The sequence below is a fragment of the Cibotium barometz genome, chromosome 39 (assembly GCF_041138505.1).
Source record: "Cibotium barometz isolate CiBa-2024 chromosome 39, ASM4113850v1, whole genome shotgun sequence".
Classification (NCBI taxonomy): domain Eukaryota; kingdom Viridiplantae; phylum Streptophyta; class Polypodiopsida; order Cyatheales; family Cibotiaceae; genus Cibotium; species Cibotium barometz.
In genome coordinates this window covers 14056214-14070553 of record NC_141084.1, presented here as the reverse complement: position 1 = coordinate 14070553, position 14340 = coordinate 14056214, and positions in this window count along the sequence as shown.

Genomic DNA, 14340 nt, shown 5'->3' with positions numbered 1-14340 from the left:
AGCTCATTCATACACTACTCTTAGATATACCATCACCTATGTTCATGATAATGGGTATTTGGATCAAACATCAACTTCTGAAAGCTCTTCTCTCATCCTTTCGTCTATTAATTGCATCCTTGTATTTCCCAATCCACTTCTCCATGATGGGACTATTTAGAATGCAGAATGTATTCACCTTGTGGCACAATTCTTCATCTAGTCTTTGTTGCCTTCCTTTTCCCTAAGGCACATTAGTGATTAGTCGGTCATCCTCCTCACTGCTCCATAATTGTGGCATGGAAGGATCTATGCGAGATAGATGTTTTGAAACATACACAAGAGACTCTTGCCCAACCATCCCTCTGCCATGCTTGCTTCTGGCGTTGCTCTTTGTCTCACAAAGTCCTTTAACATTTTCATGAACCTTCAAAGAAAAAACATCCATCGAAAATGAACAACACCACACAACACCACTTCATCAACCAAATGCACCATAAGATGCAATTGGCTAGTGAGAATTGTTCTAGGAAAGTTGATTGTTCTTTGGGAAGGGATCAACGGGGCAGCCGTGCCTCGTTAAAGGAGGAAAAAAGCGCCGATTCTATGGACCAAGTGCAAGTCGCCCCCGTAAGAAGATTTTTCCCATGGTGGAATCGCCCGTGTCTTCTGGGGCGAGGGGAGTTTCTCCAGGCTCGGTTTCGAAGGAACCGCCTGGGCTAGTCTCTCGTCCGGACATCCCGCAGGCGAGGCCCTGAGTGTGGATCCCGCCCCGTGCAGGAGGCCGATGCTGCTTCCGCCCGCCGCGCCGGAACCCCCGGAGGGGGGATCCCACAGTTGGTATCAGAGCCTTGTTGAAAGCTAATAAGGAAAATGAATTCTTATCAGAAAATTTGTAATAAAAACGCAGAAAGAGCATTTACATACTGTATTTTCATTCCTTAAAGCTTCATTAATGAAGAATTTTTAATCAAAGAAATTGTTTTTATAGATGGAAGTTCCACACTTATCTGGTATTCCCGACCTTACCCAGTCACACAAGACATGACTGCGTTCGCCTTCAAGCATCTTATCTCTTTTCCGGCCAAATCTACAGACACCTTAGTCGTTTTAAGATAGTAGCTCCCTTGGCAGTAAGGGAACATTTATATCAGGGCATGTCTATAGCCCAGTACCGTTGTCTTATGCGTCTCCCAAGGAGATTTTGACTTCTGGAGCCGAGTTGCTCTATGTACATATTGCAACCTTTCTATAAGTAGAGAAATGTTTTGTGGAAAAATTTCCTATTGTATAAGTGATTGTTTATGGGACGAACTGATAAAGCAAAATCTGTGACCAGACATATGTCATAGATCTCCAATAAGATCATTTATCTTGTTTAAGAAATTATTTTCCAAACCTCTTAAGTCTTAGGATCTCGTGGACGATATCAAAATAAAAATTTAATAATATATCATTTTTGGCAAAATCATGAGGCGAGAAAACCGTGGCCGTCAGCCAGACCCCCTCTCTGAAGAGGAAGAGCTTTACCCCGACGTTCGCAAGACTCTTCACACAACTCAGCCGCCGCCAGGACCCTTAGGTGAAGGGGAGAACCTGCGAGGCTATGGAGAAATGGGTAGAAGCTATGGAAGAGTATTTTGATGTCACAGGCTATAATGAGCAGAGCAAAATGGATCTTGCTAGGCTAAAAATTGTGGAAACAGCGAGGGTGGCATGGAGGAACCATTGTGACACTAACTATCTGGACAGGAATACCCAGTCCTGGAACGATCTTAAAACCTATTTGAGGAAGAGATTTCTTCTACTGAAGTATTCACCACCTCTAGACGAAGAGCAACTCATGGCCAGGTTCATTCGGGGAATGAACGAACCCTTAGACACACTGGTCAAGAATGCCAAGCCAGTGTCCATGGGAGAAGTTGTCAGAATGGCGAAGGATTTTGCCAAAGCTTTCATCGTAAAAGTCCCGCTAAAGCCAGCTCCCTCATCCTTCAAAAGATTCCAGACACCGAGAAGTTCTTCCAACCTTCCGCCTCCAAAGAGACACCAAGGTCCCAACCAGAATCTGGAGATGGGAAGCTTCAAGAATGAAGGAAGACCTTTCCCTCAAAGTACTTTCTCAGGAACTCCGGCTCTCTCAAGAATGCAAAGGGAAGAGCTTCGAACCGAGAACAGGTGCTTCGGATGTTAGGGGTTTGGGCACCAACTCAAGGATTTCCCATCTCCCTCTATGGGCCAAGGAAGCTAGGGTCCTAGATTTCAGAGACAAACTCCTTCATATCAGTCCACCAATTAGGGTCCCCTGTGCCAGAATCAAGGCAACCCCAGAAGAGTGCCAGCTCAGCCTCCATGCAAAGCAGTCTCCGAACTCCCTCCCAAAATTGGAGTAACCAAAGAGAGAGAGTTCCACCTCAGACTGCAGCAGCCAGAGCTGTCACTATAGCTAATGAAGTGGAGGAAGAAAAAGGACAGATCTATGCAACAATAGAGCATCAGGGGAATAATCGTCAATTTTAAATCCTCCAGACTCCAACAACAGAGTGCCAGGGTAAGCAATGCAAGCTTTTGATTGATTCACGCGTACTCATTCTTTTATTTCCCCAGGATGTCTGCATAAATTAGTCCTAAATCAAAAATCAAGGAAACCTATGCAAGTGGAATTGGCTAGTGGAAAATTTCTTTTCACACCTTGAGACTGACCTTATTCAGTTTAACCTAGATGGGAACGTAGTGCCAGTTCAGAGTCCTACCCTTGGGAGTCTATGATGGAATCCTTGGAATGGATTGGCTCCAAAAGAATCAAGCTGACATTCATTGTTACAAAGGAACCATCTCTTTCCTTGACCTTCACGGGAATAAAGTTCAAGGAATTGGACTTTTCGGATCCCCAGTGCTACAATTAGTCAAGGCTTCCAAATTATTAAAAGGGAAAGAGGCAAGCTGTGTATGTCATTAAAATGAATCCAGTAGACATAAAATGCAAGGCTAAAGAACGAGAGTGGTTAAGTGAGTATGCAGATGTGTTTCCTGAAGAGCTAACTGAGATGCCTCCATCTTGCGAAGTAGATCATGAGATCAAGTTAACCCCCAGAGCTCAGCCAGTGGCTCAGCGTGCATACAAAATGCCAGCCATAGAACTTAAGGAGCAGTTAAGACAACTGTTAGTAGAACAAGGATTCGTCAGACCCAGTGTCTCACCTTGGGGTGCGCCCGTTCTCTTTCAAAAGAAGAAAGATGAAACGCTAAGACTCTGTATTGAAGAGGATTGAATCAATTAACAATTAAGAATAAATATCCTATTCCTAGGATTGATGAACTTTTGGATCGGTTAAGTGGGACCCAAATGTTCACAAAGATAGATCTTAAATTGGGGTACTACTACCAGATCAAAATCAAGGAACAGGACATCCCAAAGACAGCATTCAATACTCGCTATGGGCATTATGAGTTCACAATCATGCCATTTGGATTGACTAATGCCCCGGTGACATTATATCATCTCATGCAAGATATTCTCAGAGAATACGTGGATGATTTTGTTCTTGTCTTCTTTGATGATATCTTGGTATACTCAAAGAATGTTGCAGATCATGAAGATCATGTACGCAAGGTCCTAGAAATCCTAAGAAAATACCAACTCTTTGCAAAAAGAGCAAGTGTTCTTTCTCTGTTGACCAGGTGGAATACCTGGGATTCATAATATCAAAGGATGGGATTTCTCTTGACCTCGCAAAGATCCAAGAAGTCGTAGAATGGTCAGAACCCAAGACAGTAAAGGAAGTCAGAGGATTGCTAGGACTAACCGGATGGTATAGGATATTTATACCTAGGTATGCTCAAATAGCATTCCCTTCTCAAGAAGAGTACCCTTTTTCAGTGGACTGCAATGTGTCAGAGTGCCTTTGGCAGGCTAAAAACAGACCCTGTCCTTAAATTGTCAGATTTTACCAAACCCACTAATGCCAGTGGGTTTGCCTTAGGCGGTGCTCTTATGCAGGAAGGTCATGCAGTGGCCTATGGATCCAAAAAACTCAGAACACATGAGAGAAATTATGCCGTCCATGACTTGGAGTTACCCTTAGTAGTTTATGCTTTGAAGCTACATTATGTTTTGGGACAGAGGTTCACCTTGATGATAGATCATCAAAGTCTGAAGTGGATCTTCACCCCCAAAGGGATCTCAACATGCGTCAAAGGAGATGGATGCAGACCCTGCAGGATTTGATTTTGAAATTAAGTATCGGCCGGGGAAAGAAAATGTGGTTGCAGATGCGCTCAGCAGAAAAGCCTCCTTACTTGCAATTACAGTGGTGTCAAATCCATTAATCGGTGAAGCAAAGGAGAAAATCATGTAGGACAAATTCTTTTCCCCTATCGCTACCCTTCTAATGTAGGAAAGCAAGACTCCTCAGGAAATGAGTTGAGTTCTAGGGTACCAATTGGATGAAGGATGCATGTATTATAATAATCGGCTATGTATCCCCAATGATGAGGGAATAAAGGAAAGAAATTCTGAGAGAAGCCCATGATAGCCTGATAGCTGGACATCCAGGGTTTATAAAAACCTATATGTATCTTAAAAAAGCTTCTTCTGGCCAAGACTCAAAAAGGATGTACTTGATCATGTGCAAAAATGCTTAATGTGTCAGAGAGTCAAGGCAGAGAGAGTCAAGATGCCAGGTAAACTGCAACTGGGAATGTATCAGTATGGACTTTGTCACTGGATTACCTTCAGTGCAATCAAGTTACAACTCCATTTTTGTGACAGTTGACAGACTAACCAAAGTTGCCCATCTAATTCCAGTGAAAGAAACATACACTGCAGCAGTGGATGTTGCCAGAGTTTTCCTTAAAGAGATCTTCAGATTACATGGCTTACCCAGGAGTATAGTAAGTGACAGAGATCTCAAATTCACATCGAAATTATGGACTGCATTCTTCAAAGCACTAGGAACTTTCTTGGATCTCTCAGCACAGCCTATCACCCCAAAACAGATGGCCAGACTAAAAGAGTGAACCAGGTAATAGAAGATATCCTTAAGTCATGCTGCGGCGGGCAGGCACCCCAAGAAGTGGTTAAGTCATTTGTATCTGGTTGAATTTGCTTACAATGCTTCTTATCATCGAAGCATTGGGATGAGTCCTTTCAAAGCTTTGTATGAGCAAGATTACCTTACACCGTTAACTTGGTGTGACCCATTGATCAGAGTCCAAATGTCCAGACAAATGCTTGATGACATGGACCAGCAAATGCAATCAATCCATAAAGATATAAAGGCTACCCAAGATAGGCAAAAGTAGTATGCAGATAAAAAGAGATCGGAGAGAGAGTTTGAAGAATCAGATATGGTCTTCATTCGAGTACGACCAAAAAGAAGTTTTTTATCCTTATGGAAGTACAAGAAGCTCTCTCCCAGATACTGTGGGCCATATGCTGTTATAAAGAAAGTGGGCGATCTAGCCTATAAACTTCTACCTCCCCATCTCAAGGTACATAATGTATTCCATGTCAGTTTGCTTAAGAAGTATGTACCCAGCTTGAGTCACATGCGCTTGATGATGAACAATTGATCTCTCCGACTCAAGGCCAGATGGTACTCCAACCTGAGAAAATCCTTGACGTTCAGGAGAAGATTCTCAAGAGTAGAGTCCTCATAGAATTTTTACTAAAGTGGAAGTTCTTCCCTGTAGAAGACGCCACCTGGGAGAAAGAAGAAGAGTTCGCAAAAGACTACCCCCACTTTGCGAGATGAGGACATCTCACATTTTTCAAGTGGGAGAGGATGTAAGATTCCTCCTCATCCTAAATAATGCCTTTACTTCAATCCCTTGTAATCATTCCCTGTTTTTGAATACAAGAAAGCATTATTTTTACTTCTTTTTGCCTAGTGAGATGAAAATTTCTAGAGAGTGGTAATTCAATATTGAGATATTTTTGGATATATAAATTCTATAAATATCAAAAATATGTTTTCCTAAAATAGAAAACCAAAATAAATTTTCCAAAGTGCAAGTGAAATTAATTAAAAATGATTTAAAAGACCTTAGCCTAAGGGTCAAGATTTTTTGAAATTTTTGGATTATAGACCAATTAAGGTTCCTATGGACCAATAAGATTAATCCAAGTGTTGGGATGAGATAAATCCAATGAATAAAAGAAAATACCCAAAATGAGTAAATTCCCACATAAGATGAAGAGTTGACTGAGTACAAGATTTATTAGTTGAAAATTATGAAATATTACTAAAAAAAAAGAGATATTTTGGAGTAATCATACCATTTTGACACCTTGGTGAGAAAAGAGGGAGCCTTCAATGAGGTGCCTAATTCACACATGTGAAGGAGTTTTAAACTCAAAAATATTAAGATATTTTTATTTCTCCTCTCTCCTAGATCAAACCAAATCAAAAAAGGGAGCCAAACTGGTCCAAATCTTGTCCAAATTCAGCCAAACTGAAGCTAGAAAATTCTAGAACTTAGTTGGACTCAGTTAGTGGCCTCCCTCATCTATAAATAGATCCTCATTCTTTTGTATTCTCATCTGAACTAGACCATGCCAATATTACTCTAAAATAAGCATATTTTCTATTATCCTCTAAAAATCCTCTACAATTTGGAGAGATTGGAGCTTCTCTCTCTCTTCAACCTTCTTTGGAGCTTTCCTCAACATACTAGCCAATTGATTGGTTGGGGGCCTCTCCTAAGACTAGAGAATCAGGAAAAATAAGAGGTAAAGTGTGACTTTATGGTCTTTTTTCTTAATCTTCTAAATGTTTTTCATTTCTCAATCCCTCTCAAGCTTGAGAAGTATTCAATTGAATGGTTTTTCAATGCAAATGAAGCTCTTAGAAATGAATTCTAATGATTAACCAATAAAAATTTTACATTTATGCTTGATTAAAATGTTTTTTTAAGCATATCTCTCTCTCCCCCAAAGAATGGTCATTCCTATGACCAATTCTATATTCAAATGATGCTTCTCATGGAGCAATTCTTAATTCTAAAAGTAAACTTTATGCTAGTCAAATTAGAGGCCAAAGAAATAGCTTTTTAATGCTTTTATGTTACTTAAATTATAATAAACTTAGGGATTAAGTCCATAAATTGGATATTAGTCCAAATGACAGTTATTCTATCATATTGTATTACTAAACCTTATGCTTTTCAAAATTATTAAAAATTATCAGTAATAGCAGCTATGGTAAATTTTTTAAAAATTAACACATAAATCATTTTTATGCATAATGTGAAAAGAGGACTTCCTATCATATTCTAGGATTAGTCATCCTAGGTTAAATGAATAAATCTCATCATATTCATGGAAAATTAATTTTTAATGTTTATACATAAATAATTAATTAGAGAAAAAGAGAAATTTCTAGTAATTTCATTTTTATGATAAAAGAGGAATTCCCATGATAATGGAGATCCATGTATTCCAATGGAGAATGAGGAAAATTGGAATATCAAAATATTGGATATTTTATTTAAAATAAAATAAAAATTTTAGTTAAATTTATTTTTTATGCATAAATAAACTTAAATGATGAAAGAGGAATTCCCACCATATTTGGAATTCAATCATTTAAATGAGAAAAGTGGAATTTCTAGAATAATGGATATTTTTATTTAATTTTTAAGAGAAAATTTAGTTAAATTTATTTTTATGCATGAATAAATTTAAATGATGAAAGAGGAATTCCCGCCATATTTGGAATTCAATCATTTAAATGGAAAAAGTGGAGTTCTTGTCATATTAGGATTAATGAATATTTTAGGTAATTTTTAAGAGAAATTTTATTTAAAATTATTCTATGCATGTATAAAATTAAATGATAAAAGAGGAATTCCCATCATAATTGGAATTCAATCATTTGAATGGAAAAAGATAATTTTTTGTATATTTGGAATATTGAATATTTTTATTTAATTTAAAGAGAAATTTTAGATAGATTTAATTTATGATAAAAGAGGAATTCCCATGACATTTGGATAGCACTCATTAAATGGGAAAAGGAGATATTTCAAGTTTATTCAAAAAAATAGATATTGGTATTTAGTTAAAAGAAGAATTTTTATGATATTTAAGAAAAGAAGGATTTGAATTAATTTTTATTGTCAAAAGAAGAATTTCCACCATAATTCTACCTATGAAATTAAGGTTGAGAAATTAAATGGTAGAAAGAATATCTTAAGATATTTTATGTGGTTAAATCACTAAATTAGTATTTACCCAAAACTAGATGTTTATCTGAAGGGAATCCTTGTTAGAACTAAACCGAATGAATTTGGTTAGACCACAAGAGGGACGGATAGTAAACCTACTTGTCCATCTCTCGATCTGAATCAAGCAAAATTTCGTGACCTATTCCTGTTCCTAAATACAAAGAATAGACTACCATTGAACTAAACTAGTTTTCCTTTGACCGAACTCACCAAGAATCTAGTTGGACAATCAGTCAAATGATGGGTAGATTACCCTCATGAGAGATCAAGGATTCTCATTATATGAAACTGGGAATTATGGAAAAAGGGGTTTTGTGGAACCAATCTCAAACTGGGAATTTTGCTTGCATTGGAACCTCTGTTTTTCATTTAAAGGACTGTTTTACGCTAGATGGGTAGATTACCCTCATCATTCAAATGATGGGTAGATTACCCTCATGAGAGATCAAGGATTCTCATTATATGAAACTGGGAATTATGGAAAAAGGGGTTTTGTGGAACCAATCTCAAACTGGGAATTTTGCTTGCATTGGAACCTCTGTTTTTCATTTAAAGGACTGTTTTACGCTAGAATGCTGGAGGAAGCATTTGGCATGTGTTTTACTAAGAGTAGGTTCTTTAACAGCTGTTGTGCTACTGGCGGGGAGTCGTCGAGGGACATCGCTCGCGCGGCAAAGCTTCCGAGGTCTTGATGACCAACGTCGGTACGGTTAAAATGGTGCACTTCCGATACAATGGGCGAGGACCGACGAAGCGGTCCCTCAGTGAAGTGCTAGGACACCTAAGGAGGATCCTAGAGGGTTCTAACCAGGCGATGCATGGGCTCGCGATTGCTAGGACACCCATGCGTGCGTCGAGGAAGATTCAGATGGACTAAAAGGATAGATTTTTGTGAATCAAATTTTGATACTGGATCTCGTTGGTTGGCTAACTGGTCTTCAACGGGAGAGTCCAAAGGACACATTTTGTAATACAATGGACTCAAAATTTTCGAGGATGATGATTAGTAATATTATGATTTCTATTGAAGGATTGTTTTAAAGCCAGCCGAATCTGTTATACAAATGGCAATTTCATATTGGGTGTGTACATGTGGTATGCCTACCTTAACTTTTGCATGAATCGCCGGCTAGGGGGCCTGGAAACTCTTTTCCTCGGTACCCGGGCAAAAACATAACCAAATCTTTATAAAGGAATCCCACCAATACAGTGGTCGGGTGGTTGGCTAACCCATGGGCCGATTGGGGTTAGGCTGGATCAGAGGATTCCTGCGAAACAACTATGATGCGATTAGTTATGTTAGTCAGATTAAGTCCTGAGAAGACCTTGTTCTGTGGGAAGGAATCAGTGTGGCTGTGCCTCGTTAAAGGAGGAAACAAGCGGTGATTCTATGGACAAAGTGCAAGTCTCTTCTTGATCTGACCATGTGACTTCAGGTTCGGTCATATTATCAGTTTAAAATAATGATGACTTTTACTTGTTAGGATAATTCCCCCGTTAGAAGATTTTTCCCATGGCAGAATCGCCCGTGTCTTCCAGGCGAGGGGAGTTTTTCCGAGCTCGGTTTTGGAGAAACCGCCCGGGCTAGTCTCTCGTTTGGACATCTGTGGGCGAGGCCCCGAGTGTGGATCCCTGCCCTGTGCGGGAGGCCGATGCTGCTTCCACCACAGGAACCCTCGGGGGGGATCCCGCACGTGCCTAGTACAAGAAGAGCAAGCATGATATGACCTTTCTTGATTGTCGCCTATGGAGGGAGGTTGTAATTCACCAATACAATAGATTAACACCATACGTGCCCAAGCCAAGATGTAAGTGACGGGTCTCATCTTTAAACTTTGGCCATTGATAAACTCTGGCCATTAATTCTCCACATGTCGCCATGTGCCAATGAATCAACTATGATCCTCATGATTCCATCGGTTGAGCAATGAGTAGCATGCCATGTCGTGAGTTCTGCAATCCCCTTATATTTAAACACGTGTTGGATGCGAGGAATGATAGGGAAGTGTCTGCGAACTTTATCTCCTTGCAAATCATCCATATAGTGGATCCCCCCACATTGTAGACATTGTGTTTCATCTTTATTAACCCCTCTAAATAGCATGCAATAATTGGTACATGCGTGCATTTTTGTGTAATCCATACCTAGCATAGAGAGAATTTTACGACACCCATCTCGTGAGTTTGGTAATAGATTTTAAGGGAGAAAGATCTTCTTGAGAAGCCTACAACATAACATAAGAAATCATATGTCAAAATATTAGCAACAAGGAGAGTATATAGAACATGACCCATTTTCTATTCGAGAGAATATAATGGCGCGGTCTTACCGAAGAAGATTGGTGACACTTGCATCACTCCATCCATAAGCTTTTTGGTTTAATAGCTCCAAGTTTGCTCGCAGTGTGGAGTATGAACATCCCTCATACAAATGTATGCTTGCCTCTCTATGCAAGGTTTCCTCCTCTTGTGACATTCGAGCTTGCTCACTATCATCTATGACCTCTTGTCTAAAGAAGTCATTCACCACATTGCCCAGATGAGATTCTCTTCCTCCTCATGTGGCAATGGTGGAGGCACCTCATTCATTGGTTGGGAAAGATGAGTCTCAGCCATGCTTTCCATATGAAGCCTTGCCACCTTATGGACTCTACCTGATGTCACGGAATGGTGTGGCATGTTACCTAGCACTCTCCTATGGTTCTCTTGCATGTCATCATCTGCACTTGGTCATGCCAATGTCTCATGAAGACCATATGTCTAGACATGCTCATTTGTTATACGACATTGTCATATATATTGGCCCTTGCATCATTGATCACACACACAACGGATTTCTGATTATCTTTGTGTTATAGTAGATGATCGCCCACTTCGTTGGTTGCTTGCTTGTATGTTTGTATTGGAGTAGATGATTGCCAACTTCGTTGGTTGGTTGCTTGTATCTAAGCAAAAAATGTATACCATACTCATCTAACTTATCAGGATTATCTAAACCTTCTGCAGACAGAGCATGGGTAGTGTATGCATGGGCAGAAGCACATGAGGAAATTTACAATAGTATGCCTTTTAAGTTGTAATACTCTTTCTATGAAAGACACAAAATTCCTATAAAATTGCAAACAAAATCATATACAATATTGATGAGTATCATGATTATCATCACTGAAAAATCACTAAAATCCTTCTCGTTTTTGGAGTTGGCTCATTGTTTACATGATCTTTGTTTGGAGCACGTAATTATTTTTTATACTTGAGGAACTCCATTTTTCCAAAATCTTTAACAACCGACTATCCTTAATTCCACATAATAGTGCATATGTTGTGTACGTCAAGTGGTAAGGTCCTTTGAAGGTGTACTAAGTGCGAGGCCCTTGATTGAAGACTTGCAAAGCTGTTTGCTTCTCTAGCAGCATTATCTTGTTGTTATTCCATTTGTTAGGATAGCCCCGAAGATATCTAGACAAAGTCTTTATTGCAAACAATGGAAAACTTACATTGTCTGAAAACTTCTGGTGATATAAAACAAATTGTGGAAATTTTAAGGATTTTATGTATTCTCCAAGGGTGGATCCCTTTCCCAATCCTCTAATGCATGAGCCTTTGCCTCGACGAATGAGATCGTCTTCATAGGCGATGAGCTACAAACAAGCAACATGTTTCATTTTAATAAGGAAACAAAACACATACATAGCGCTATAAAAAAGTGTGGATGATCCATTCATTCATACACACCTTTAGATTTTCATCATAAACAAGTAATTCATCCGTCCAAAGGTTAGTTGAGAACTCCCGTCGCTCAAAATTCATATGTCCCCTCGCTCAATGCATTCACTTCCATTTCTTGTTGCTCTTCGTGGTCATCATCTTCAAGGATCATAGTTAGATAATAGATTAGATTGTGATCATACCTCACCAAAAGGCATGTGTGGCTATGAACAAGGCACCTCCCCCTTCTCAATCCTCTTCATGCTCTCTAGAACCCTTTGAAGGATTATATTAAGCTTTTGCTTGAAACTATTTTTAGAAGACAGATTCATGTCATTGACATGCACAAACTTATCAGTTCCAACGATAATTCAGTCTTTGGAAGTTGATCGTGAAAATTCTAGCTCATGCTCTGAAAACTCAATGTGAGCAGCCTTGAGGAAGTCCCCCAGATAAAAATCATGGTTAAACATCTTTGATATTTCCTCGAAGTGACCGTGCAGCTCTAGTTTGTACAGAAAATCATACAACATCACTACTGTTGGTGTACAAAGAGTTTTTTATGATGATAAAAGTGTGACTTTCATCAGAATTGGATTTTATACATAATTAGATGCATATATAATCTTTATAATTAAATAAGGGTTCTCCTTAATCCTTTGTTTAATTTTTACAAAAATTGGAAAAATGAATAAGTAGATAATCTATGAGAAGAAATGCTACCGTTTCATATTCACTAAGATGGTAATGAGAAAATTCAATTAAACTATCGAAGTCGAAGATCGATATAAATGATTATTTTATTCCTCATAAGAAATTCATGTTTTAAGAAATCTGTAAGCAAATATTCGTCAAATGAAATTTAGAAAAAGAGAAATTGAAATAGTACCTTTGACCTTTGGAGAAAGATAGTTTAGGAAGAACCTTTCCAGACCCAAACTCTGATTTTAAGACTATTGACCAAGACCTAATTCCTTTGTCAATTTCAATCAATGATGATGTGCCCAGTTCAGGAAAAATATACTCAAATTCCCCACCGAATCTGAAACTAAGTTAACTTCTGATTTTGATCTGAGGATCAAGTTAACAGAATTCGAGGAATTCTGTTTGGAATTGAGACCTGGATCTAGAAGTATTAAGATACGGATTTAAGATTATTCATGGTTTTCAAACAAAATCAAAACTGAAAACTTGCATAGAAACCTGTTTTCTTAAAGGACTGTCTTACGCCAGAATGTTGGGAGGGAGCATTTGGCATATATGTTTATCTAAGGGAAGTTCGATTGCAACAGCTGGCGGGGAGTGTTCGAGGGATAGCTCACGCGGCAAAAACTTGCCCAGGTCTTGACCAGTCTGGGTATGGTGAAAAATGGTGTGCTTCCAGTATGATGGGCGAGGGGGTCGATGAAGCGTTCCCTAAGTGAAGTACCAGGACACCTAAGGAGGATCTTGGAGGGTTCTGACCAGGCGATGCACGGGCTCGCGGTGCTTAGGACACCCATACGTATGTCGAGGAAGATATATATATGTATGTTGACGAAGTGATTATTGTAATCTGTTTACTAGATCTCGTTGCTGACCAACTGGTCCCAACAGAGAGTCCAGAGTGGTACTGTTTTTGTGAAACAAGGGATTGAATGGAAATTTTGAATTATGAAATCTATGATCATATCTGTTTTGTCAATAAATTATTTTTATATTAAAGTTTTAAAGAGGAGTGTGTGCGTATCTGTTTTCTAAAGCTAAAGTTAAGAAAGGCATTTGAATTATGGGTGGGTGAGTACTTGTTTGGTTCCACCGATTCCAGTGGTAGGGTGGTGGCTAACCCATGGGCCGGCGGATGGGGTTAGGCTAGAATCAGTGGAGTTTTAATAATCAAATTGAAAAATCTTAGGATTATGCTAGGATTCGAGTAGCTAGTTAATTCCCTGATAAATTTCTCAATTGAGTGGATCAACGGGCTGTGCCTGATCTTGATTAGGAAAAAAGAGTTGAAATTACTCAGATGATCAAATTATATCAGTGATAGTTTCCTTCTATCTGGTTTATTCACATGAAGGATAGTTTAGAATTGATCTCGTTAGAAAAATTCATTAAGAAAATTCAAAAAGGTGGAATCGTCCCTGCTTTTTGGGCATGGGAAATTTTTCCGGTTTCGGTTTTCGATTTTCGGAGTGACCACCAGCCTAGTCTCGTGCCCGGACATTCATGGGCGAGGCCCCAAGTGAGAAACCCTGCCCCGCACATGAGGGGGCTGCTTCCGCTCTGTCAGCTACTACCGGGAGTCCCGGTGCATGGAGGGGGCAGAGGGATCTCACAATCTCCGTGCACGCTGAAATGGACTATAGCATTATGGTGATTATATCTTAATACACAAAAAATAATTCAGTCAAAATATCTATTTTATTGTTTCATAAAGTTTAT